Raw genomic sequence first — 26680 nt, 5'->3', positions numbered from 1 at the left:
TGGTTGCGAAACGCGAAACCAGCGGGCGCAAATTTATGACGCGGCGTCACGACACACTATATGACGAGTTGTACAATAGAAAGTTTTCAGCGCCACGTGCTCACCCACATATACGTACGTAAGGCATGACGGACATGTGCATGTGCAATAAATGTAGTATACATGCATAATACATGTGTAATAATATACGCGTGTAACACACGCGATAAACGCACGTAATACGCGCGTAATGGATACGGCGTGTGTATGTGTGTGTGTGTGTGTGTGTGTGTGTATATATAATGCATACACGATAAATAATATCCGCGGTCTATATGGAGAGCGTATACATAATATTCGCGTATAATGAGCGTAATATATGCGTGAATATATTGCGCGTGATAGACTCACACGGCACATGTATATGCATGTACACATGTATATGTATGTTCGTCGTGAGTTGTTTCGCAGTCCTAAGAATAGAGTCCTTCGATTTTCTTCGGCTATTCTAGCAAGTCTACCCTCTCGTACGTACGGCCGTGTTATACGGAGTGACTCTTAAGGGTACGAAGATCGAAGTTATGTACGCGCGCGCGGACGCTTCGTGACGACGGAACGTTAGACGTAAGCAATTTCCGCCATAAATCGGAGAGAAACGGCGTTTTCGGAGTTTCGCAACTATTAAAATAGTCCGCGCGTAGTTTAGTGTTTGGTTTCAACATCGCGTCCGACGCGATTCGACCGATTTCGGTCGACAAAATATGTTAAGGGATTTTTCGTGTTTCGGGATCGATGGCGAATCTCGATGGAAATTTCCGTGCGTTTTTCTCGAGATTATGTCAGGGATTAAGAGGGAAACTGCCTGATGGGGAGACATGATAAAGGTCTAAAATAACAAGATGAGGGAGCGACGATAGGATATCCGTGGACGATGGACGATGGACGAGATAGGTGTATTCTCTCTACTTAGACTCAAGGACAGATCTGAAGAATTTCCAAGGTCCTCGTCGTGGATAAAACGATGAAAAAATAGTGCGCTCCGAAATAAAAAAGCTAACGAAAATCGAAAGTTACCCCTTAAGAAAAATGTGCACAAACTTTATTTTAATTATTTTAAGTAAAGTATTCCGTAGCTCGCGCAGTTTTCTCGTAAGACAAAAGATGTATCTCGGATCTGATAAAAAGTAGAACGTTCAAAATTAAGTCATCTCATGGCCTGTCCGCTTTCTGTTTAGAATTAAAATTTGCTATCACACAGCAAAGCGATATTAATTCTTAAATACGTATATCTATATGTATTTCATACAGCCATTTCTATCTCAAAGTAATTGCATCTCACGATGCAATTATACTCCCGATAATATCTTAACGCAATTTATAACCTCAGTCGACGACAGGCCGTCGCTTCATCTTCCTCGCGTTATAAAATGCATTCTCTCTGCCTCGAAATTCAAGTTGCACACAGATAGCAAAAGGGAATATCTGCGTATTTAATCCATAGGTAACGATCGAAATAAGGTCTCGCGTGCACGGATTCTCTCCCTCGTGTATACGTTTAGCCGCGGCTATTAATAACGCTTAATCCGCCTCGGGGGAAAAAAAAGGAGACCGACCCCGTTTTTTTCCGGGGAGGGATCCTATTATCTGTCTTCGCGATTCGCATAATTCGGTTTAGGCCCCTCGCGTTTAGGTCCGCCTGACGTTTATCCGACTTCGCGACGCTCGTAAAAACGCGCCCGATCGCGGAATTTACGAGGCGTACAGGCCCTTTCCCTTCGTAACCTTCCTCGCCCTGTTGATCCTTTCCAGCCTCCCTCTCGCGCCTTCCCTCCCTTCTTCCGTCTGATTGCTTGCGAAAATTGCTCAGAGATGCATACGAGGGGGCAGTAATGATCGCGACATGCAATCACGCGACCTCCTTCGATGTCACTCACTGCACGTCAGTTTCTCCGTGTGTTTAACGGGTACCGTAATAATCATTTTTTTTATGGGATGTAATGAATGGTCATTACACGTGTCTTTACAGAAGATGGTTTCCCCCCCCCCCCTGAGAATTATCTCTCGCGCGGATTTCATTAAAGTCGAGTTTACGTATCTCAGATTTAATCAAATTCACGCTGTAGAAAAACAGAGAGGAAAAAAAAAACGATCTGTAGTCATAACAGGGAAAAGTTGAAAGCTCGATTTCGTAAGTCGTTCGCTTCTATCCCGACAAGTACACATGACTGATTTAATATGAAAAATCGGATCATAAAAATTTTTTTTACGAACATGAAACATTCGCAGCTGCACCGGTGAATAGTGACAAGAGCTGGTAACAACTGATAAGGATATGTTTCATCTCAAGTATCAGAACTTGCAGAACTCTCGATAAAATGTGACGCCCACCTGAGCGTAGCGTACGTTTTAGAAACACAGTAATCAACAATGATCCCTACCACTTGTTGCGATAGAAAATTAGTTGTACTCCACCCTCCCATTCTCTTCTCTATAAATGTCGGAGTGCTCAATGAAAAGGGATTAAGCTTTCAAGAAATTCTCTACGCTCGCGGGACTTTCCACACTCATCGTGCTCAAATTGAACAAAGTGCTTATATTGTGTTCGTAGCGTTCTCTCTTTTTACGACGAGCGACGAGGAAGCCTTTATTCCTTCGTGAAAAAATCTGCAAAGTGAAACGACGACTGTCACGATCTTTGCTATTTATTGTTATTTGTTTTTTTTTTCTCGTCTCTCCCTTTGGATCGCGACTTGAATAGCGTCAAATCAAGTGGGGGAGGTCCGACGATACGCAACATTGGGACCGAAATACGCGGATTGGACTATATGCACAATTTGCAACTTGGATTGTCACCGGGCCTCGTCGTAGTCACCGTATCTTCGCGAGTTGACGCTAAACGCGTCGAGAATCGGCGACCATCGTTTAGACTGAACCGCTTAGGGTTATTGCTTAGATAATGCGCTCGCCGAAACACGTATAACACGGCTGGCCGCGTATAATCGTGATCATTGAGGCATTGTTTGCGGATAGCTACTATCGTCACGCCTGACGGTCTAGCCTCGCGCGCCCGTCGTGCCTACAGCCATTTTGCATTCGATAACGATACCTCGAGCGAGCGCGGCGGACCTGAATTTACGGAGCGCGCGCGATAACGGAACGGCGGACGTTTTTTATAGCCCGCATGTACGTAAAAGAAAAAAAGTAGGAGAAAAATTATGCCACTAAACCGCGGTGGGAAAACAACGAGGACCGACAACGTCGCCCTCGCAATCGCGTTCGCCAATTTCTTACGACACACTCGCGCCTCCGAGATTTTTTTTTTTTTTTTAAAGTAATACTTCTCGCGGCGTTGAATTTTTCATCACCAGTTACAACCCCGCTGGGTTTTATTAAACGCGGGATGAGAACCGAAGAATTATATTTAATATTAGATGCACGACGAAAGTGATGTATCTGCACGCACTTTTATTACCGTGGAGCTACGTATTAATAAATTCCGCTCGAGATTTGAGGGGGCAATCTTTTTTTTTTTTGCTTTTAAAATCGACTCAAGGCGGACTACGCAGCTCGAACAATGAGTCCGAGTTTCCTTGTTCTGACCTCCGCGTAACGGATAACTGATTTTATTATAAAAATCCGGTTCTACAAGCACGAATAGCGAAGCTGGAAATAAGCGTCCTCGAGTGCGTGTCTCGAACACGCGCGTGGATCCTCTCGGGTGGATGAGCGAAACGAGGGGGCGGAGGAGAGGGGGAACTAACCTAAGATCCGGCGAGTTGATGGGGACGGCTGAGTGCGGTTCGAGTTATTGATCATCGCTGCATCCGATGCACCCCTGCCTTGCCACAGGTGAACCCGACTAGCCGCGCACCCTGTACTACGCGCCGCGCGACCTCGGGAATTTTTCGCCGGCGCGCGAACATGGAAATGCGGCGAATCCTCCGTGAAACTTTACGGCCCGCTTTATGGCCCCCTGCTTTCTCGTTACCCTGCTCCGCTCGTGGCAATTTTTATTTTCCCCTCCCCGGCCCGCTTTTATCTGTCCCGGAAATGGCGGAGAGAACGGCCACGCTCTGTCCCCTCGTGCGGGAATTGCGTCGAACGAGGTGTGAAATCTTCCGCGTTTCACATACAGCAGTTGTCGTGACGAATGTAGGGTAAAATGCAAATTCCGCCTATGTAGGATAAAGTGTGCTATAAATTACAATCGCGATATGCTGGAAGTTATATAAATAAAAATATAGAGACTACGTTAAAAGCAAAAATTATATACATGTGACTCGTGGAAAAAAGTCTCCCCCAATAAAATTAACTTCAATCAATGCCCGATTTTATCGATACGTACAACGAGCTCTTGCGCACTTCACGAATGCGATGACACTTGATGTCGCGAAAGAGTGCTTTAACGTCCGACCCTTTTTTCGCCGTGAACGTCTAGTCAATTTGCTTGTGTTTCGACGCGTGTATGATGGGCCGTGTACGAAATGAAAAATGCAAAACCCGTGTGGGATGCGGATAAATGCAGATAAACGTCTGTTGTGTGTGTCTGTGTGTGCGGTAAGCTGCGTTTCAAACCTTGATATTTACCAGCAGTACAGTTTCGACTTCTGTAAAATTAATATGGACGCTTACGATACGGGTGCATTTATATATAGAAGTTAAATCAATTGAATTCTCTCTGCTTCTGAAAAGAATGCGATTTATATTCGAAATTTAATAAATTCTCGAAATTTAATAAATTACAATTTAATCAATGGAAAAGAGGAGAACGCTCAATTAGGTAATTGCGATGGTTACTAATTTTGATAGTTACTCGATAGATTTAATAGTTTCAATAAATTTATTATTATTTCTCTCTATGAACGCATATATAAAATAATGTAATTATATCTTCCTATAAATGAGAGAAAATGTTATTGTTATTTTTAAATTATCTACAAACCAGAACTGGATTATCGGATTACTTAGAGGAGCTCACGGTTATTCAATAACAACTTCGTCACTCTATGTAATTTTTCCCTTTTGTCACTAATTTAACATTATTTATTTTCCTTACTAAAATCATTAAATTTGCGCGCTCTCTCTCTCTCTCTCTCTTTCTTTCTCTTTTTCTTTTCCATTTTTAATTTAAACGGGTACGCTTTGGCGTAAAATTAACATACTCCGAGACTTTAATCGATGCAGCGTACATATGTACGTGACGAAAGCGGTATCTCCATTCGGCGAAAGACTCAATTACTCGACAATAGCGGTTGGCGGTTCACTGCTCCATTTACTCTATTTTAACACACACACACACACACACACACGCACTCACGCTGTGCAATGTCGTGCACGCGCGCGCGCTCGTTGCAATGTTGCGTCTGAATTTTCTAAATGCTTCCCAGCGCACGTGACATTCCATGGAAATGGGACCGCGGTACCATGGAAAGAGCGCCTGGCGCGTGGCTTTCGGACTCGCGCGAAATTCGCCTGGCGTATTGATCCAGCACGCGCGCGATGGACACACGCCGCGCCGTACACATTCCCTCGGCCGGTATCGATCCGTTGTCTTTCTCCCCGGGTTCCCTGGCCGCTGCCTTTCCGCCTTTTCGTTTCCCGTCGCGCCGATGCCGCCGCCGGGACGGCTTAAGGCGCTTAATGAACAAACGATAATTGAAATTTGTTTTCCCGCGAGACGATAATCGGTGGCGACGCAACGCCGCGCTTGCCGGGCTCTTCTCTCTCTCTCCCTCTTTTTTTTTTCTTTATCTCTCTATCTTTTCCTTCTTCAATTTCCACGATATTATGGTCAGCGATATCGCTGTCGTTTTCTGCGCGGCCATCGATCGCCGGATTGTATTTGTCAACAGAATCATATTGAGTATTTTCGAGCACGTGCCGATGACTGAATTATGAAGTTACTTGTTATATTTTTCATGTATTCGATGGGAAGAAATAAAGGTAAAATTGAAAAAAAAAAAAAGTGTTGGATTATGAAGCAACGATGTCCAATCCTTTTTATATATGACGCTTTGATATTTGAGTGCAGATTAATCAAATACTTTATATATTTAATTCATTTTTATATATGCATTAAACAATTTATTATTTTACATTTATATTATTATTGTTATATGTATTTACAGTATAAATGTCATATACCGTATTTATATCATTCTCATGCCCATTATCCTGTTGTTTACTCAAAGTTTTATGTTTAACGATGCTATTTTTGCGTTTTAATATTGTTTCTGCATGTTTATAATTGAAGAAACTCATAAATCAAACTTATAAGTAGTACTGTCGTTCTGTTATGAGTATGAAATAGATATTTCACGTACACTTTGTTATCGAGCTTTCCGAGGCAACGGGTAAACCGCATAAGTACATATTTATATGACCGTTAATATCAAGTTTAATAACTTAAATAAAAAAAATGTGTATCATTGGTAATTGATTTCTTGATATTTCTCATGTCTTTCTTAAACAGAGTAGGACAGCCGATAGAGATATCTAATAACGTAGCATATAGATTAATTAATTAATTTAATTAGTTATGAATGATAAACGAGAGATTATGCAATGAGAAAATCACAGTTCAAATTACAAAATTTATTTGGATTTATTTGTGCACGTACTTTCTAAACAAGCAGATTAACAGCGAATACGAATATTGAAATTCAAATTGTGCGTAGAGGAAAATTATATATATATATATATATAGCAATATGCTTTTGGTAAGTTGTAGATTAGCACAGCAGATTAAATCGGCGCAAATTAGATTCTCGACCATGCAAACACTGAAATGTTTCTCCAATAAATATTCAATGGTATCAATGGTATGCAATAATCATGTATCTAATGATCCATTAAATTTCGGTAGCAGCAACCTGTTTCTAGCTGAATAGACATTTGATATTGTTAAAGTTGTTTATTAGAATTAATTGGTGTGGCGAGATTCAGAATACACGGATACAACAATGCATTAATTAAACGGATTTCGCATTATTGATGCGTCACCATTTTTACGATATTTAACATTTTAAATTAACAATAAGCGGGATTAGAAGTTTTTTTTCTTTTAGACGGTTTTAATAGAATGTAGAAAAGAGCAACGTGATCTTATTATGCAAAATGAGGTACCATGAATGTGTCGTGTAACTTTCTTTAGCTCACTTTTTTTACGAGAATGGACCGAAGGAGCGAGATACGAGAGTTTTAACTGGCAAATGTATTAAATAAACCGCGTTAGTACTTACGAATTCAATTAAATTGTGCCACTTTATTTTATACGAGTCATTTAGATTCTTCAGTGTATATAGTGTTATAAAAACGTTACAATGACTCTTGGAAATGAATAATATTTTACAATACAGAAACAATTTGCAATAATAATAAGCAGCAGCTCCCTTTTCGTTTACCGAAGCATCGCTTCGCCGCAAATCGATGCAGAGGCGGACGGGAGATACGACGACGAAACGACAACCCTTGGGGAAAAATGTCACGGTAGCTAAATATATCGCGTGGCTCGGACAGGAACTTGAAACGAAAAGTGTGCTACATTCGCTCGTTTCCGTTGCGAGCAGAAACGGTATACGCTGTTTGCATTTCTTTTTCCATTTCTAAACAAAAGCATTTTCTCTTCGCGTTTGCGAACGTTTGGAAACGAGCGACCATGTGAGACACGATTTTTGTTTATAATGCGCTACGCTCCGTGCATTTTGATAAGTTAAAAAAAAAAAAATTTTCTTGTCAAAGGCATTCCGCGCATTTTGATAAGTTTATCAAAATGCACGGAATGTTTCCCGTAAAGGAAATACCGAATATGAAAAAGAGAAGGCTGATATCGTCGAGCGTTTATTGCGAGGGCGCCTCCGAGCTCCTTCGAGACGTGGCTTTCGGGATTGAAACAATCGACGGGGGATTAAATTATCAATATCACGATGGAAACGGAGCTTATTGCTGCTCTCACGTGGGCGAGGCGAGCCAGGCAGGCGTTCGTAGGATGCCTCGCGAAGTTTCCGTTTGATATGGCTAATTACCTGCCTCGTCCTCGGTGTACTAACGAGTTATCTTTAGCACTTTTGTTTCGCGCATAAACTTTATTGCTCTGCGCCAGTCCACGTGCAATATTAACGAGAGCTGTCGCGCGACATGAAGGCACATTCCACGGCGCTTAATGCAATAGTTTTCCAGCTTTCGCTGACAATCTCCCGTAAAGTTTTAAGCGAGATACAAGGGAAAGGTTATTTCAAAACAGTCTTAAAATTTGGGGGGAGGGGGGCGGGTATAAAATGTGAAAGGCAAAAGTTTTTATTACCCGGTGTAATTTCCATTAAACATGAAAATTTTCGCTAATTTTTTCCCGCGTAAAGAGCTTATCCTCTCTTTTTCTCTCTCTTTTTTTTGTCTCTTTACTCCAAACTAAAATTAATATGCAGAAAATATAACGCAATCTGTTGATGGCGTTGCAGCGTTGTCTATTCGGCATGCGGTTGTATGGTTCCTTTTTTTGCTCGGTTTTACAAGATCATCAGCCATCCCGCCATCGCGTTTCATGGAGTAAAGGCCGACGATACATTTCCTTCGTTTATCGTCTGGCGAGTAAAAATGGCTTTCTTTTCTTTTTTTTCTTATATTTTCGCGAAGCACAAAGGAATCTGATTTTCCTTCGTAAGCGTCACAATTTTACCTCAGAATGCAAGAACATTTCAACTACGCTTTCTTTCGCCGTGCGCTCGATCCCGCCAATTATTTCTCTCCCACTCTCATTCTCTCTCTCTCTCTCTTTCTCTTTTTTTCTCTCTCTTTCTCTCTCCCTTTCTTTCTCTCTTCATCGTCGTCTTCGGCGCGGCCAAGACGGCCTTTGATTTTTACGAAACGTGCATCTCGCGCTGAGATAAGGAATTTTCCGTCATCGTGCTCGCACGCCACGCTGTAGGCGCTGTATTGCGAGTTTCGCAATGTCGTTTGCTTTATAGGCTCGCGCGCATAACGCAGACTGGAAAAAAAGAGTGGGATTCGATAACAGGGTTACTCCCTCTCGCGACATCAAGTCGATTTTTTCACAGCAAAACTTTCGAAGATTCGGCTGTTAAATTGTTTATCTCTTTATTGAATATCATTGTTATAATCAAGAAAAAAGTAGTAATTAAGAAAAAACTTACACTTTATAGAATTTTACGATACGATAATTAAGAAAAGAAAAAAGGAATAAAAATTTTAAATTTTAATTAATAAAAATAATAAAAATATTGATATATAAAGGGCTGTTTTAAAAATTGCAAGATTTTAGTGAAAATTAAAAAAATTTTTTTTAATCTTACAATATTTTCTTTTCGAGTAATATTAGAATTAAAGCAGAGAGAATTTTGGATCGGGTATTAATACAGATTATAGATAATATAATAATTAATATTATAATTACAGAGTATAATATATTACATTAATTAATAATTAATATTAATAATTGGATAATAAGAGTCTTCGATTTTTTTCTGGGATTAAGCGATTTATCTATGATATATACGTAATTTTCGCGATTCGTTTTAATGACAGACATTGTGTTAGTTTTTTTTTATTCGCTAACGTAATCGAATTAACTTGGAAATAGAACGTATCGCTACGGGTCAATTAAATTTGGAGTGGGTCGCCTCTCTTATGACTTCCCATAGGCTTAATTGTCTCGCTACTCGTTCCGCGATTGTTGCAGGTCGATGTAAAGGCCAGTAGCTAGGCGTTTTACTCGGCATAAAGGTCGACAATAATTACCTCTGCTCAATGCAGATCATAATCAATAATATAGTTATAATGCGGTGTACGTGCGACGCAGTTCGAGAGCGTCTCTCTTTCTTCTATGCTGCAATCGATTAGCTTTAGCATCGCTTGTCGTGCGTCGATGATAATCGCCTTTGTGAGCGCAAGTCGAACTTACTTCTCAACCCCCTCCCCTCCACCGTCACTTTCATACACGCTAAGATATTTTTATTAGATGCCTCTCTCGGAGTGTTCTCGTATTTTCTTTTAACTTATTGATTCTTCTCGGCGAACGTGGAGCCGGTCCTTTACTCGCGGAATATCTGATGGAAGTTATTTTTACTAGGTCGTTGCATTTAATAAATGCTGATTTTATATCAATGAGTTTCCGAGGAAATGGGATAGCGAGTAACATTCTACATTCAGTTTCCAATCTACGATTTTATTAACGAAAAATCTTTTTTCGTAACCTTATTTCGGTTGTAGGAAGTTTGGAGGCAGAATTAAAGATTAAGAACACGTGTGTCTAACTTTGTATCCCAGATAATAAATTTTGTATACTAATGTTTACGTTTCCAAACTTTCTTACATCTTGCGAAAAATTGCGAAACTGTGTACTTTTATAAAAAGATCATATCACTTTATATATACAATGTTTGATTATTAGAAGTCCTTTTTTTTATAAAACTATTCCATAACTGATTTATGTTCTAATTTAATTGTCAGCTAAATAAATTAGTTCAAATTTTGGAATTGAAATGTATTATAATAACCCATGCATTACTTAAATTTTCAATATGACATTTTCGCAAATAAAACTTTGTAATATTTGTTAGCGAGAGGGATACAAATGAGTGACATTCATAAATTTGAAGTTGAGATTGTGTTGCACCTTTTACGGTTGACCGATGTGTTTTCCGATGTGTGCAAACGCATTTTTCAGACGAATGGATCCGGATGAACGAATCGCGCGTCACCCCCGCGTGATTTTTCCTCTCGATCTTCACGGCGCCTCCCCTGGAAAGCGTCGTCAATTTATCACCGTCAACTTGGGCGTCTCCTTCCGTTGAAAACGATGTCATCGTTAGTGTCATTGACGTCGCGAGTGTGTCGATATTCACGTGCGAACAGTTGCAGCTGTTCGCGTCGAGAGACATACAAATCGTTTCCCCGTTTTCCTTATACCCTTCGCTCTATACAGCAGCAGACCGTCGATCCATCTCGCGGCTTCTGTCTCTTATTCACTTGACGATTTGTGGATTCTCGAAGATATTTTCGTTTTCTTTACACCGAATGAATGTTGCTCCGACAGCTTAGCGGATAACGAAAAAGCGTATAGATTTTTCTCTGAGTTTAACATTAGTAAATGTTTAAGTCGATAAGCCTGAAAGAATAACTCGTTCTAAATGTATAGACTGAATAGAGCCATAAAGGGCTGGAATTATTTTGTAAGTTAGACATTGATTCTTTATGATAAATTTAATTATTATTGTATTATAAGTCAATTACAAAATAGTAGCTGAAGTTAACGAAGTTACGTAAACTATATGCAATTTTTGATATTAATGATTTTGAGTTACTAAGTAAAAGTCGGTTATTTTATTAGTTACTTCGTTATTATCTTGTGGAAATTATACTGAATTGTCAGTAAAGTCTTTGGGGGGAAAAAAAAAAGAAACTGATAAGGTTCCTATTAACTTACGTTTAAAAATTCCATTTGAAAGTTGTTCAAAGCAGTACATTTCATATTCCATTTCTTTCCAATCACTCTGTGATAACAAAAGAAGGCATAAATAATTTGTTGCAAATTTATTCTCTCGTTTTATCGTCGAGGTTGAATGCTTCATTAAAGTTTTGCAAGTGTCGCACGACATTCAGTGCGATTCAGTAGGGTAAAGAGAGTTTGTCTTCCGTCGATTCTGAAGCTTCTTCCGATTACGAAGTGCCGTTCACAAAAGCGTAAATATTCGATGTTTTTTCTCTCTCTCTCTCTCTTTTTCTTTCACATACTGTTTGTTTTCGGCTTCGAGCTTTCTTGCCATTTTCTTTTCCACTATCTTAGCCATCCCATCGTTTGGCACTCCCAGAGGAACTGGAGTCCTTAGTCAGTACTTATAGCAACTGACAGACCCTTTCGTCTAAAACTAAATGTCCTACTAAGAGGTCCCTACATTTCGCTTCGACATCTTGGGTCAAGTGTCGATTTCCGATAGTTGTGAGGTAGACTAGAGAACATCTACGCAACTCCCTGGCTTGAGCTCGCTCTTGCACCAACTCATTAAGTAATGAATGAACGTTGGAGCAAGTAACGTTGAAAACCATTAATATTATTCAGCTTGATTTTTATTTTTATGAAAACGGAATTGTGCCTGTCAAGCTTGCAATCTCTGGATATTGAAGTCCCTCTTAATTTTTTCTCAACGAGAATTTAATTGAACACTTTTCTAGTTAATAATTTTCAATCAATATATTTTTAATTGTAACAAAGTAGGTCACATTTTAAGATTGAACACGATGTTGGCTGAATATTCGCAACGCGAACGGAACGTTATGGAAGCGTAATGAACGCAATTTGTGTTAATTTTCAAAGCTTATTTAAAAATTCACGTAAAGTTTCTAAAGCGTTTAGAAGAGACGTGGCAACTTTGGCGAAAAGTTTCGGAATTGATTCTTGCTGAACACACAGCAGGTGCTTGAAAGAAGGAAATTGAATGAGTGTAAAGTGGAGCAGCGGGACAACATGGGGGTGGTAGAGTTGAGGTTGGTGTCACGAGAGACAGAGAGAAAGAGAGAGAGAGAGAGAGAGAGAGAGAGAGAGAGAGAGAGAGAGAGAGAGAGAGAGAGATGTCCATCTAAGACAGACACGTCCTTGGTGGGCCCCCCTGGTCGTCAAGGCGAGCGGAAAGCGAACGTAATTGTCATTGAAGTGAGAGTCAGTCCGACCATCCGCAGAGGCGCGCGAGCGAATGCGCGATGATTCATTTATGAGCGACGCATGAATAAACGATGGTACGCGAGGTAAAAGCCATTCATTCGCCAAATGCGGTGGCAGGAAGAAAAAAAAAACACATAAATGCGTCGTCGCGTTTCTCGCATGGAGTGCGAAGTGTTTCGTCGGCGGTAGAACGAAAATCGTGGCGTCGGGAATATACATACGGAGTCGAGGAGGAGGGGGAGGGGGAATCGTACAGAGCCCCTTAGGCTAAAACCCTTTAAATACAATATGAAACGCGTACTAGGTGAAGTTGCGGTATAGAGTTCAGCTCGCTCTTTGGCGCACGAGATGTAATGGAGATAATAATTCAATGTTCTCGTATAAAGCGGGGATTCCGCTCGCGTGCCGAAGAGAGTGTGTGTGTGTGTGTGTGTGTGTGTACCGAGGCGAATCAATTAGAATTCTCGGGCGAATACGAAGCCGCGGATACATATTGCAACAACGTTATCCGCGAAATAATGTAACACTCACGAGTATCATTCAATTTCCGTATATCTGCTGTTTCTCCGTATTTCGGCACGTCTCGTACCGGGTATACTCGTGGAGATACGCGTGAGAGAGAACGCAAATACAGATGTTACGCGGTGCAGATGGCGAGAAAACACGGCGACGGGATTCCGGGGAATTCTCGGCATCTCCCGACCGACGGCGACGTCGCGACGTCTCGAGCCTTCCGCTCTTATACGAAATCTCGGCTGTACTCGGCGCCACGCGACCGTACCCCAACGAATACGTGCCAGGGCGCTCCTCGAAAACTCACCGGGTACGTTGATCGTTCAATCGAAATTGAATCTGAATAAGCATTTCTCTCCGCCATCGTAGTTTTCTACCGCTCGCGCATATATCTCCTCCCCGCCCTCGAGTTTTCTTCGTATCTCGCCCGTCGGATCGATCGGTGTTTGCATTCAGGCCATTCATTCTCCCGCGCGCGATTCCTCCCGAGAGATACTGCCCGCGATAAGTACCAAATGATTAATAATTATGTCGTCATCGATCATTTTCCGCGCGCTTGTCTCCCGCGCCGATCTAAGTATATTGAATTCCGAATGTATCCCGCAATTTTTCAGCGCTCGATTTACTCCCGCGCCCTCTCCCCTTCCCCCCGGCCTCTCCCCCGACCTCTTTTCGTCCAAATTCCCTTCCAAGTTTCTCGTCGATAGCGTATTTCAGATATTCATATTCCTCGTGACAGATATGGAGTAGATACGGAATTAATCTTGATGGCTTGAAAGGCAAGGCTAATATTTGATAGCTAATACCTCTGTTTCCATGGATAAAGAAACAGCATCGAGGGCATCGAGATAAACAGTGGAAGGAGATATGAGAATTTCTGATTGAAAGATATTTCATACGTGTAAAACCCATATAAGGGCTAAAAAGGGAGGGACAATTTTAGGAAAAAATGGATCCCCGATGAAGGGAATTTGATACGTTGGAACGCAGCAGGCAGTAACGAATATTTAAATAAGCGAATAGTGTCATGTAAGACAAACGTGGCGCGTATAGTACGGGAGGCTAATGGGAGCTGATGGCGCAAAGGTGAAACGATAAAAGCGGACGACTCCGCGATGCGTGAGTCGAAGGAAGCGAAGTCCCTTATCGCAGGACTTGCGTAGGGTGTATCCCCCCCGTCGTTCTCGATCCATAGTATTCGTAACGGCACTTAATATCCTTCCGCGGGTGCGATACGTATGCAAACGTAACCCACATTCGGCAGTACGTAAATATTTATCGTCCCGGATCCTACATAGCTCGCAAACTTAATGAACTGCCGTGCTAATCTAGTCTCGGTATAATGAGAACCCGTTCCGCAGTCATTGTTCTGTCCGCGAAAGTTGTTAGTTCGACGTATTAACGTCGTAACTCACGGATAGGGAAAATAGTGTGATTACAACTAAACGGCGTCTAAAGCACACGAAAACAGGACCCCGATGTATCGTTGTAACGTTCGTGAATATACTTCGGTGGATTGCACGCCAGGCATTGTTTTCGTCATTCGCTATAAAATCAGGTAAATTTTAACTGAAATTGAATTTGAGATTTAATTTGCGAGCGAGTTTAATGTTGAAAATCGTGATTTCACGATGAACAGAATTTATCTTGCTTAAAATCTTTGCGCTGTCAAAAGTAGTTTCACGTTGAAGCCTGCAGTTAAATAGATATTTCGAATTCCATTGTGCAATAAACGGCAGCATAAAGGGACGGCAAGCACTTTGGGGGAACAGCATATTTAATTTGCTACCAATTTTACGACAATGCACCGGCGGAACGGGCGAATAGCATCGATGACGGTCCGTGGCGATCTTAATCGTTTGCTTTACGAGCTCGTAAAATATGGCATTAAGTTCTTATACGGATGCTAAACAGCGAGGAGCCACCGTTGGTTCGCTGGACACATATCGGAGTTCTTGTCGGTTACGTAATTGGATAGAGCTTGACAGAGTTATCGCGAGACTATTCCCCGTGAAGTTCAGGTCAAGCTTGAAATTGCATAGCGTGTTCACAGATGCATAACGAAGAATAATAGAGAAGACGGTAGGAAAATGTAATATCGAAGAAGATAGACTCGATGAAATAATAAAGAAGAAATTTACAAGACGTCGATAAGTGTTTCTGACTTTCTTTCTTAGACAAGGTATTAATTTTGAACGTAATTATTATGTGATGCTCTGTATAATTACATATTTTTTGATGAGAATCTCATTTTTATAAATTACGCCTGGTATTTCGTATTCTTTTAGCTACTTGTTTATTTAATAATAATGAAACTTATCGATACTTGATTAATGCATTAAATAAAAGTGAATTAACATAGTTTATATAATTTGATATTAAATAGGAAAATTCTACTTTCATATATATATGATACGATATAGTTGAAATTACATTCGCGAGGGTACATTTCGCAAAATATCTCTTCTCTCTCTCTCTCTTTGTTTCTTGTTTCAAGAAATCTAATAAATGCGAATCGGTCTATTTATTTGTCAAATTAATCAACTGCAATCGAAATGAAAATGTACTTTGTAACTTTCTTATAACGGAAAGAAAAGGAAATCGATTTCGAGAGGCATTGACGTTTCGAGATGATACGAAAGCGGAAAGTCGACTTTCGAGTACCGACTTGGCACGTTGCCAATCTTGTCGAGGAACGAAGATTCTGTCGTGGGTGGTCCTCTTAATTAACTTGTTTCGTCGCGCACTTCAATACGTATAGAAGACTACGTGACGACGTTCAACAAATCTGTGTGCATTAGTCCTCTTACGCATTAGGCCGGGTCGTTCAATTCCCCATTTTCTCACCTCAAATTGACCCCGAATTCGATAAGGAGCTCTTTGTTATCGGAGAGTCCACTGGGAGAAAAAAAATGCGATACCATAATTTAATTATAATTCATAGTCATTTTCGGTACCAAGTATATTTTTACCATCCGTTTTTATTACCTATATTCTTTTATATTTCATTGTGCATATATCGATATTTAGAATTATACAATTATAATTTTTAATAAATCTTTTCGTAGTTTATAGAACTATAAATATAATGATATTATTATTATTAATATTACATGGAGCAGTTATAACTTAAAAAATGGAGCTTTTCAATGTATTATAATTTTGTTTAAAGATATATTTAAACATTTTCAAGATTTTTCTTAAAAAATAACATAGTTATATGTATATGTAGAGATATATATAGAGGAAAACTGCGGTTTTAATCACAAAATATTCCGTGCAGAAGAGATTGCTTGGAAAATTCATTTATTTGATACTCAAAATATCAACGTTTTCAAACTATTCATTTATGTAACTGTTCCTCAATAGAAGAAATCAATATATAGAATTGATATCAAATATTTCAATAGAATTGAAGTCATGATGTGTCAGCAATGCGTACGTATGCATGAACCGTACATATATGTTTTACAATAATAAAATTTTTATTGTACTACGACGATTTGAAAAGTCATTTCAATATTGCACTGTATTGCAATATTGCACGCATCACATTTTCATCTATCTGTTCTCTGTATGAATATAAAAGATCTCCTTGATAAAAAAATCACACGTTAGATTTATAGGATAAAAATTAGATCCGCCCGATACGTTGTGCTATCGAAACTTATGTTGTACTCGAGGCACACTTTTTTCATCAGCTATTATACACTACAGATAAATAATGTTTCTGAGATGTTTCATAATCTAATCTAATCTAATCTTTGATTGCGATTGGTTTGTTTTCTAGATCGTCACGGAGTCGTTCAGGAGTCATGGCCTTCTGTTTCGTGAGAAGGGAACAAATTTCATAGCTTGAGCCGAGCGCCGTGCTGGTTGGATTCGTGCGAGGATTACTGATCTTGGAAAATTTTTTCGAGGAGAAAAAGAAGGAGAGGAAGTCTTTGAGGAAGAGACGCATAAGAACCCGAAGAATTTAAAGGCGGAGATAAACGTAAGGCCTTTTATGTTTAACATTGTTATTAACTCTTCCATAGACAATACGATTGTCTATCCGAGAGCTGCATGAAACACAATTGAAGGATCATATAATGGAGCGAGCGTGATACTGCAATATTTTCCAATAGCAAAACTTATTCCTTTGTTTCTTCAACTTCGAGTAATAATTTGATATAAGCATTTCTGCATGTTTTATCTTTTTCTTCTCCGAGACTACTTTTGTCGTATAAGAGAAGAAAAATTTGGCCACAGGCTGCTTCTAAATGCGAAAGGAACAGAAAATAATTTTCGACGTGCAAACACGGAATATGTTAATTCGCAAAAAAGTGAATTCTGCCCGCGGCGCTTGCTCCATCAATTGCAGATTATTTAAATCACAAAATTTTTATCGCTCGTTATCCAATTGGTCCGCGGGATGAGCGCGTATTCGCTTCAAGTGTCTTCTAAGAGATTTCTCGGTTATCCCGATGAGTCCACGGTTCGTTCCACCATAATGGACTACCTCCACAGGATTGCACCCGGAGGATTTATACGGGGTGGCATGCGGTACATTCCGGTATTTACCAGCTCCCTTAGTTCCTCGTGGAACTGTCGCTGAGCCAAATGGAGAGCTCTCCGGTGATCTAAAAATAGTTTCCGCTCGGCGGGAAAGTGCCTCGTGTATCCTCTAACGACGAAGGACGAGGGAGGATCCTTGCCAGACCGCGTGCGACAGTTATTGCTTAGGAAAATGTGCGAGAAACGTCACGAGCTGATAATCTAGTCGTCGATTCGAGAAAAAACTGGTTACCTCCATAAACATAAGTGTATTTAAAAAGTCGGATGAGTTTTTGCAAGAATTAATTATTTACTTGATATCTGCATAGATTTATCGCTGTGCAGCGCATTAAAGTATAAAGTATATGTGAAATATATCCAACGACATTAAACGATTCTCCCTCTAATAATTAATTACAATTAGATAAATTTATCCGCGAAATTAAAATAAGACAATTCGGTTAATTTTTATTTCAATTTTGTATTTGCTTCAATAAAGGGAGAGAGCATCTCTGATTCTTTAATGATTTATTCGCGAGTAGGTTAATGTAATATTTACATTTGAGAAAGTTATACTTCTTCAGAATTTATATTTTAACGCTAGATGGAACGTTAGTTAAAATGTATTACCGTCAGAAATAGCTAATTAAATTGTCCTTAAAAGTGGCGAAGCGACTCCATAAATGAACATTTATATCTTAATCGTTGTTCTTTATCTTCAAGAATTCCGTGGCTTAATACGACTTGGGATCGTAAAAGATTTTTGTTATTACTTCGTGATAAACCTAGTAAACATACGTAATTTCATTCGTTTTTCGATATTTTTTTTGAAATTGCTGTCATTTGGAAAGTAACAAAGATAAGGGTAATACAGAAAAATTATGGAAAAAAACTGAACTTTTTGGCACTTATGTTCCACTTTAGGTTTTTTTTGTGCTGACACAAGTCAACTGATTCTATTTAGATATCGCACGCATCGCGTACATTAAATAAAATACATGTTTATTGTGTTTGTCATTAGTTATCGGCAGAACATAGTGGAGTTTGTTTACGACGAATGAAAATTGGCTGTAATTGACTGTGTAATTGGTTGCGTCACGACAAGTGCGCAAGACTCTTGGGTAATATGTTACATAAATTATTGGAGATCAATGTTTCTTGCGGAGCGAGACAGCGTGATCGCCGTTTTTTTCTTTCCCAGTTTTTATTCTCTCCCCGCAACAATTCGAAGTCTACGCGAACCAATATCTGCTTCCTCAAGGTGTTGCAGTATTTTGCATCTGCATAGTCGATGAGTAATGCATTTCAAATCGATCAAGCGTAATATTTACAAGATATTGCTGGGATTTACTGGGACGAGAGAGTATTTGTCGCCTTATGATTGGGGTGAAACTCTACGGCGGGTTTATGGAATACTCGAGTCATGAATATGTTTATGCATTGTTTGCGCCTCATTGCTTTTAAAAAATATAATATCTCCGATCCGGAAAAACATCGTTATTTTTCCTGTGTCTCGACAACAGGTCTAGCAAAAATGTATTCAATAAAATATTTAGAGCAATGTTTGCTAAATTACAATAATATTACGCGGTGAGTGGTACGTCGATCAAAATATTAGAAACACTTTTTTGCGAGAGAAAGTTTTCGGAAAATTTTAATTAGGCAATTTTCTAGTGCATGAATTATGTTGGGGGGAACAATTCTGAAAATACTTTCTCTATCTTTTTATACCTGATGTAAGATCGAACAGCTTTTTGAAGAATCGAGTGTGGCAGCGTAACGCAGACGCGGTGCTCGTAATAAATAAAAATCGCAGACGTTTTCCGATAATTTTCCGATGTTAAAGAAAAACAGCTTCCTGACACTTAGCGTGTTTGAAATTTTCTGCTTTCAATTATGATATTGTCTGTTGAAACAGAGCGAGTTCGTTCTGGTTGGCAGACGGCGATGTGAAAGTGGCCTGCGGGGCTTTTTCTCTGTTAATTGATACCTAGCCTGTCAAGTAATGAATTCAATCCTCATTAACGCGCTCGAAAGGGACTCCGCGAGAATATATATCCTTTACTGACAATCTGTCGATTCATTACTGGCGTTCTTTTGTTACATTCGTGGCAATGTCCTACTTCGGCAATGTTATCTGCTATTCTTTATTATAAAGTTCTCTGTCAGAAATTCAACCAACTTTTGCAATTTATACCCGTATTATTAGATAATATGCAGAAAGATGACATTTCTTTAACGTTACAAAGAAGAGAAGGCCGCTATCTTACGGTAATTTTTTTCTCTTCAGTTTAAATTTTACCTAATATATTTTTATCTCTGATTTATATGTATGATCAGTTAAAATTAAATCTTTGACTAAACATTTAAACTCTAATAAAATACTGAAAACTTATTTAACTAAAAAAGTTAAATAAGTTTTCAGTATTTTATTAGAACCTTAAATAAAAAGGATTCATCTCTAAGTGCTAATTTTAAATCAATAATAAAGTAATTTCCTATAAGAAAGATTGAGCGGAAAATACGGCATCTGTCGTATTTTTAATATTTAAACTTAGTAATCAAGCTTAACGTTGAATTTCAAACAAAATTCATTGGATATTAATAACACGAGTATTAAAGGTTCTTATGGAGTAATACAAAATCCGTTCGAATTGTTACTGCTAACTTCAATTTTCACGAAGAAAAATCGTTATTAAATTCATGAAATAATTTATCTTTAACGAGACGGATTTCCTCGTATCTCCTCTTTAGATAAAAGCTCTTCTTCCTTTACATACGGTAATCGAACGCCAATGGAACGGTAAAGGAAGCGTCGAGTTCGTATCTTTTCGAACATTTTCTCTTTGGCGAAGTTCGTCTATCTTGAACTTTTCTCTTTGCTTCCATAGTTACCTTCTCTCACTCGTATATTACGTGCACACACTCACGACGTCTTTTGAGATCTCGCGTTATGAGACAGTTTCCTCTTCTGCGGCTTCATCCATTTAAGTTCCGCGGTTTTATTTTAAGTTGTAATATATAAAGCTTCGTGGATTTGTACATGTATATTATATGCATCGATAGTCGCGAGCGTTGTGCGCCGTGGCGTATCGGTTTTTATTTGATGCAACTAAATTGGACAATCGTAATCTCCTGGAAACTTATGAGATTTCATATGTTACTCTTCCGATACCAAATTGATTTCTATCGGGTAAGGAACGGGCAGCGGCGAATCGATTGGCTCGCGAAAAGTCACCATGTATCGTGGCGACAAGAAAAACATTCACTCGCTAAGGATGAAAAATCGCGCTTTGTTCCCGCTAGAGCGAAATACATTTATCTGAAAAATTCATATACATATGTCACCGTACGAATACTTTAACAACGCATTCTGGAGATTAATTAGAGCCGAAAATTGAAAATGTCGAGGTCACAAGTAATTTTCCAATAACAAGTGATCAAAGGTGAAGTTGACGCGTTCGGGTCAATGTATAAATTAATATTTAACTCTTTGCTCACACGAGCGTCGATCCGTTATTCATTATTAATTTTCACACTCGTAATTAATTACTCTGCCGGGAAGAATTATCAAATTTAAATTCGAGGTTTATTTGCGTCTCGCGCGTGTGAAAAAAAAAAAAACTTTTTCGCCGTCCGTCGCGTCGCGGACGTATATGCGCTAAATACTGCCTCGTGGAGCGGTATTTTGATTAAATGTACGCTGTACGCCCGGCACACAGTCGGCGCTATGTTTGCATTGCTTTGTTGTTATTCGCGCGACGGCGACTCGAGCGGATCCCGAGCGTATCGAGCGTGCGACAGGCCATCGTCGTCGTCTCGCGTTTCATTACCCTTCGAAACGCGAGCGCGAACGAGTATACCAGGGAAATGCCAGGCGCGATTCGTCGGCATGATTATCAGCATACGATTGATAAGTTTTTTTCTTGCTATCGACGAGGCCCGTATCAGAGCGACGGACGGACATATCGCCTCTATCGAGGTGTCGATATATCGCGCAGTCTATTCGCTTGAGGCAGAAGGCGAAGGTAGCATGTCATTTTCGTCGCGACGGATGCGACAGATTATTCTGATAACGTCGCTTGGACGTTCGCGTGTTGGACGCGTCTCGAGCCTGTCTCGTCAATTCGCGTGTACAATCCGTTCCTTCTTTTTTTTCCTTCGTTTTCGAACGCGGAGTTAGCACGCGAGTCGCCAGATGAGATATATAAAGATGCGAAAAGTCTAGCAACAATATGTCGTGTATTCGCGGGATTCGATATCGAGAGTGCCGCGATGATTTTCATATTTACGCCAGTGAGTGTTACGCAAAGCGACCGAGTGCAATGGAGCAACGTCGTAGCGCAGGTAAACGTACTCTCTAACGGGCGACATAAAATCTGTCATCTTTTGTTCTTCGTTAGTTTCCGTAGAAAGACCGTCGCGATAGCGACGAAGTAGGTTTATGTACAGAGTGCTCGGTGCAAATCGTTTTCACAGAATTGAGACTTAACGGTACTTAAAAAAATTTCCGATAATAAAATGTACAGATTTCACATTCAATCAGCGCGCAGCACTTTAATCAGATTTTCAAACGTAATCTTGAATTTATTCGGCACAAAAATGATCGCTCGTTATAACGCTGCTTGTTACGAGTTGCGCTGCGGTTCGTTTTAATTAATTAATGTTTAATTAATATCGTCGATTTTGTATGATATTTGATTTTTTTTTTTTTGTAAATTCATCCAATTTTAATTTACAGGTCGCGCGTGTAACGCCGCGATTGTTTCACGTGGTACGACAATGCGATAACGTGTTTACGTTAAGCGCGACGTTAAGCAATCGTCAAGGCAATTCGTGTTGTGTGTCGATGCATGCATGCAAATGAGAAATGCATACTACGTCGTTTCATAGGCAAATAAGTGTGCGATTAAGGTGATGCGGGAAATGCAGCGGAAGCTCCAGCTTGTTCCGTTCGCATCAATAGCGCACATTAAACCAATCGTCGACCATTTCCGACCGATATGATAATTTTCGCCGATCATGATCGCGTTTAATGGTCGCGCGCGGCCCGAGTCGTGTGTAAATTTTGCCAAGAGATTTTAATTGAATTGGATTTTGAGTGGTCAAAATCATTTCAGCTGAAAGCCCATCGAATGGTTTTGATTAAAAACTGTCTGTTTTGTAAAGCTGATTTTAAAAATATTGCATCGGAAAAAGATACAAACTGTTTGGACAACTTGTGACGGACTTCGTTTAATTAAATAGATGAATGTTTATGCGCTTCGCCATTTATGCGTGGTACTGTTTTTTTTTTTTAGACAATGAGACGTTTATTGTGAAATTAAAGGGATCCTTATGTTCTTGAATATTGAATTTAATCGTTTTACCGCTTATTATGCTCGTTGCATTTTATTACGTAATTATGTAAGCTATGAATTCAAGAAACTTTTTACACAAAGGTCGTACTGATTTTTCTCGCGTTTCCTCTTTCGCAAACTCAATTACCTCTCTGCTAATAATCTCGGCCAGCAGGTGGAAGCAAATATAAAGCGTTGTTTCTTCATCGCCGACAATATCGTCTCATTTAATGAAAATGACTTCCTCTCTTTTTGACCATAAACCTTATATTAAATGTCTAGTTATTAAGAACAGGAAATATTTAAGAGCATTTGCTTATAACAAATTTAACGTTACCGAATCAACATTATTTGTAGAGAAGAAAAAGAAGCAATAAAACGGTATTGCAGATTTAAGAAAAAAATTTAAAAGAACTGAAACAATTATGAGAGATTTTTAATTTTTCTTTTCTAATTTCTTTTCTACCGCACAGGTGTTTAAAACGACTTCTTGTTCCCGTTTGCACGTGTTTGCTGCAAAATTCTATTCAATCCCGTGATTTATTTCTATCTACTGTAAAATTCGACATTCGAAATTATCGGAGAGATCCGCGTCCAGTATTTTCGAGTTATGCGTGGTATTAGAGATTAATATATTCGCGATTTATGCTCTCGGAATTGCGGTCCCAGCCGCCGGCGTTTCCTCCTTTATTTCCACGAGGCAGGAACGTGACAGCGTCGGCTTACGGTTCATCACGCGGTTCGATGTTGGTGGTTCGCGTCTTTTAGCAGCATTCGTCGTCGACCGGTGAGTAATGTCCAGGCATAGCGAACTTTCCGGTAAGGATCTAAGGAGGATTTGTAAGCGTGCGGCCGCACGGTGGGACCACCAGCGACGATCCTTTTGCTTCAAGCTCGCGCACGCGTTTATCTAATTGCCGCGATTATCGTTCGTACAAGGAATTCATTAAGCCAACGCTGCCAGTCAAGACATTCCGTTTTGTGTGTGTGTGTGTGTGTGTGTGTGTGTGTGTGTGTGTGTGTGTGTGTGTGTGTGTTGCGGACGTTATATGAATTCGCTTTATCAGGTTTAAATGATTTCCGCAATATCCAGAGAAGATCGCACAGCCTCGAAAACTTGTTGTATTATCGCTAGAAATCCGTGACTGTATCAAATTTTATATCGCAGAAATTTGCCATCAAATTTTTACACGCATTGTTAGCAAGTTATTCATTAAGAGACGTCTTTCAAAAAATAATACGTATTTACAAATATTAAAAAATATTCCAAAGAAATATTATTAATTCAAGCGTTTTGGTGGTTTTTTTTTTTTAAAGGGGTTTTTAATGGAAAAACGTACGCTTAATAGCGTTAGCGTGAGAGGCGCGTACGCGGTGGAAAAAACGGGCGGGTAAATTGAAGTCACGGACGGCGGCGTCGAGTCGCAAGTGTATAAAGGGCGAGATTTTTTCTTCAAAGAGACGGCAGCGCTGCAGCCGTATGCAGACGGCAGCCTGCTTGATATTCCATCGGGGCGTAGGCGGTGTCGGCAGCCTCTTCGCGCGACTGCAAATCGCGGCATTAACGGCCGATCGCTCATTGTTCGCGTCGACGATGGCGCGGAGCCTAATACGATCGATTTGCCGCCGGGGATGTCCGCGGAGCGGGCGATCGCGTGCCAAATGCGAGCCGGCCGGGAACGATTGACGTCGCGGACAAATTTAGGATTGCGTCGCAAATTTATCGAATCGACTTCGCGCCTTCCGTAGATTCACTCGATCGCCCCCCGCGCCGCCGCCGTGTGTCCGGAATACGATATTCAACGGACTCGCCGTGCGTATGGCGCGCTGATTAATCGAAAAATCAAAGGGTCGAACCGAGTGACGAATATGCATGAACGTTTGAAATATCATTTTCCTCTTCCTCCCCCACGCACGCATGCATTATTCATAAAAAGAGAACCGAGGCTCTTTTCCCCCTGAAACAGGTGCGGAATTTGGTATAGCTACTTTGCAGCAATAAAATTGATGATAGTATCAGTGGCAATGAAACCGAATATCTTTGAAATCATATCCTTGTATAACCACATTTTTTAATTCCAGCAAAAAGAAATGATTTCGATGCTTTATACATGCGGAATTGCATTTTATGTGCATTTATATATTTACTCGCTGAACACGAGCGGTTTGAATGCATCGCAGAAAATTTCAAAAAAGATAAACGGATACAATTCGCGAGCGAATGAAACGGAATGAGGATATTAGAGATGGCATTCTCAACCCCACGGGAGATGTCCCGTATGGCATTGGCTTTGGAAAATGCGCTCGAACACACCGAGACGAGATGTTTTGAAGCTCGTAAAGCCTCCCTCGGGTCTTACAATCGCGCACCATAAACACGAGCCATCGAGCACGATCCTGGCGAAATCTTTGCTCGCTAGGTCCGTCGTTCTTTCTTCTTCTTGGGGATCTTGGCAGTTCGCTCACGTTCTCGCGGGGAGGGGGGGGGGGGGACGATTTTCATACTCGGCATGCGCCGAGAGCATCGCAAAACTCGTCGACGCAAGGGAGTTTCCCAAGCTTCGAGTTTATTAGCGTTTAACGCGCAAATTTGATGTACGGAGTGTCACCCGAGAGAAGTTTGTTAGACTTCGGAAGTGCATTTGAGTTAAGTAAATAGGATCGTACATGAGTGAGATTACAGTTCTCGATTCTGGTCGGGACGCGGCAAATTAATTTACCGGAATAATGAAAGAATAAGGGGAGTAGATCATTTCGGGGAGGGACCCAAATATAGCCTGATAAATACGTTTATGAATCTCTCGGTGGTAAGCAGACAGTCAATATTGATTATTTTTTTCGTTGCCCGAACGTTTATTTTAAAGACGTAATATAATCACCTGTTGTGCCCTCCTCTTCTCTCTCTCTCTCTCTATCTCGAAAAACGGTTTGCTGTGTTTCCAAACTAGATGTAATTTAGATCTTGAGAGTGCGATAGGAGATTGTTTGCTCCGCAACTTGATCTCGCGAATTACGAGACTTATGAATGCTCGAAGTGCGGCAATCTGCCAAGTGGCTTTAATTATGATATTTGCGGGGGAAATTTGCGAGTACCAATGTTGTAAATTTCTTACTTGGCATGGAATAGACAGATCGCAGCGCGTCGTCTCGCTTAATCCCCGGAGTAATTAGAGGCCTCTCTCCGATGCGCTCCGCCCGGGGAATCTGGAAATGGTAACAGTTCGTCCGTAGATTTACTAACGTGTTTTAGAGCCTCGCGCCTTCCGCCCCTCCCCTCCCGCCCCTCTCCGAAGTTTCATCGGGAAACTCTGATCCATTTGTCAAGCGTTCCTCTCTCTCGCCAAAGACAACACGTTTCGCAAATGTTGATTATCTCCGTATTAACCGGCGTGCGTTTTGTTTGCCGCGATAATTTATCTTTGAATTGCGTAATCGAACAATGTACCTCGCAACAATGCACGTCAGTTTCCTTTTCGCCGATACACATTTGTTATTTATCTCACTTATCATGACGCGGCCGATAAGAAAATGGAGTTCTCTTAATTTCCGCCTTTCCCTTGCACATTCGTTCGCGGCATTTTCTTTCATCGCTATTTGAAATTTTCTAATTGCTCGTACATTACGTGAATCATGACGTTGA

General features: G+C 40.2%; 1 protein-coding gene across 3 annotated transcripts in view; it reads left to right on the top strand.

Annotated features, from left to right (window-relative positions):
• Nucleotides 1-26680, top strand: part of LOC105828987 — a 167084-nt gene that overhangs the window by 59176 nt on the left and 81228 nt on the right. For 2 of the 3 annotated variants that reach the window (XM_036292060.1, XM_028193109.2), the window contains exon 2: nucleotides 16956-17159. The gene's annotated coding sequence lies outside the window, so the exon portion shown is untranslated. Of the gene's footprint in view, nucleotides 1-16955; nucleotides 17160-21400; nucleotides 22049-26680 lie in introns of those variants that run through there. The other variant, XM_028193108.2, reaches the window with a different exon arrangement.

This window comes from Monomorium pharaonis, chromosome 9 (assembly GCF_013373865.1).
Source record: "Monomorium pharaonis isolate MP-MQ-018 chromosome 9, ASM1337386v2, whole genome shotgun sequence".
NCBI lineage: Eukaryota > Metazoa > Arthropoda > Insecta > Hymenoptera > Formicidae > Monomorium > Monomorium pharaonis.
Note: the sequence above shows the minus strand (reverse complement) of the source record. Positions and strands in the feature narration are given on the sequence as shown.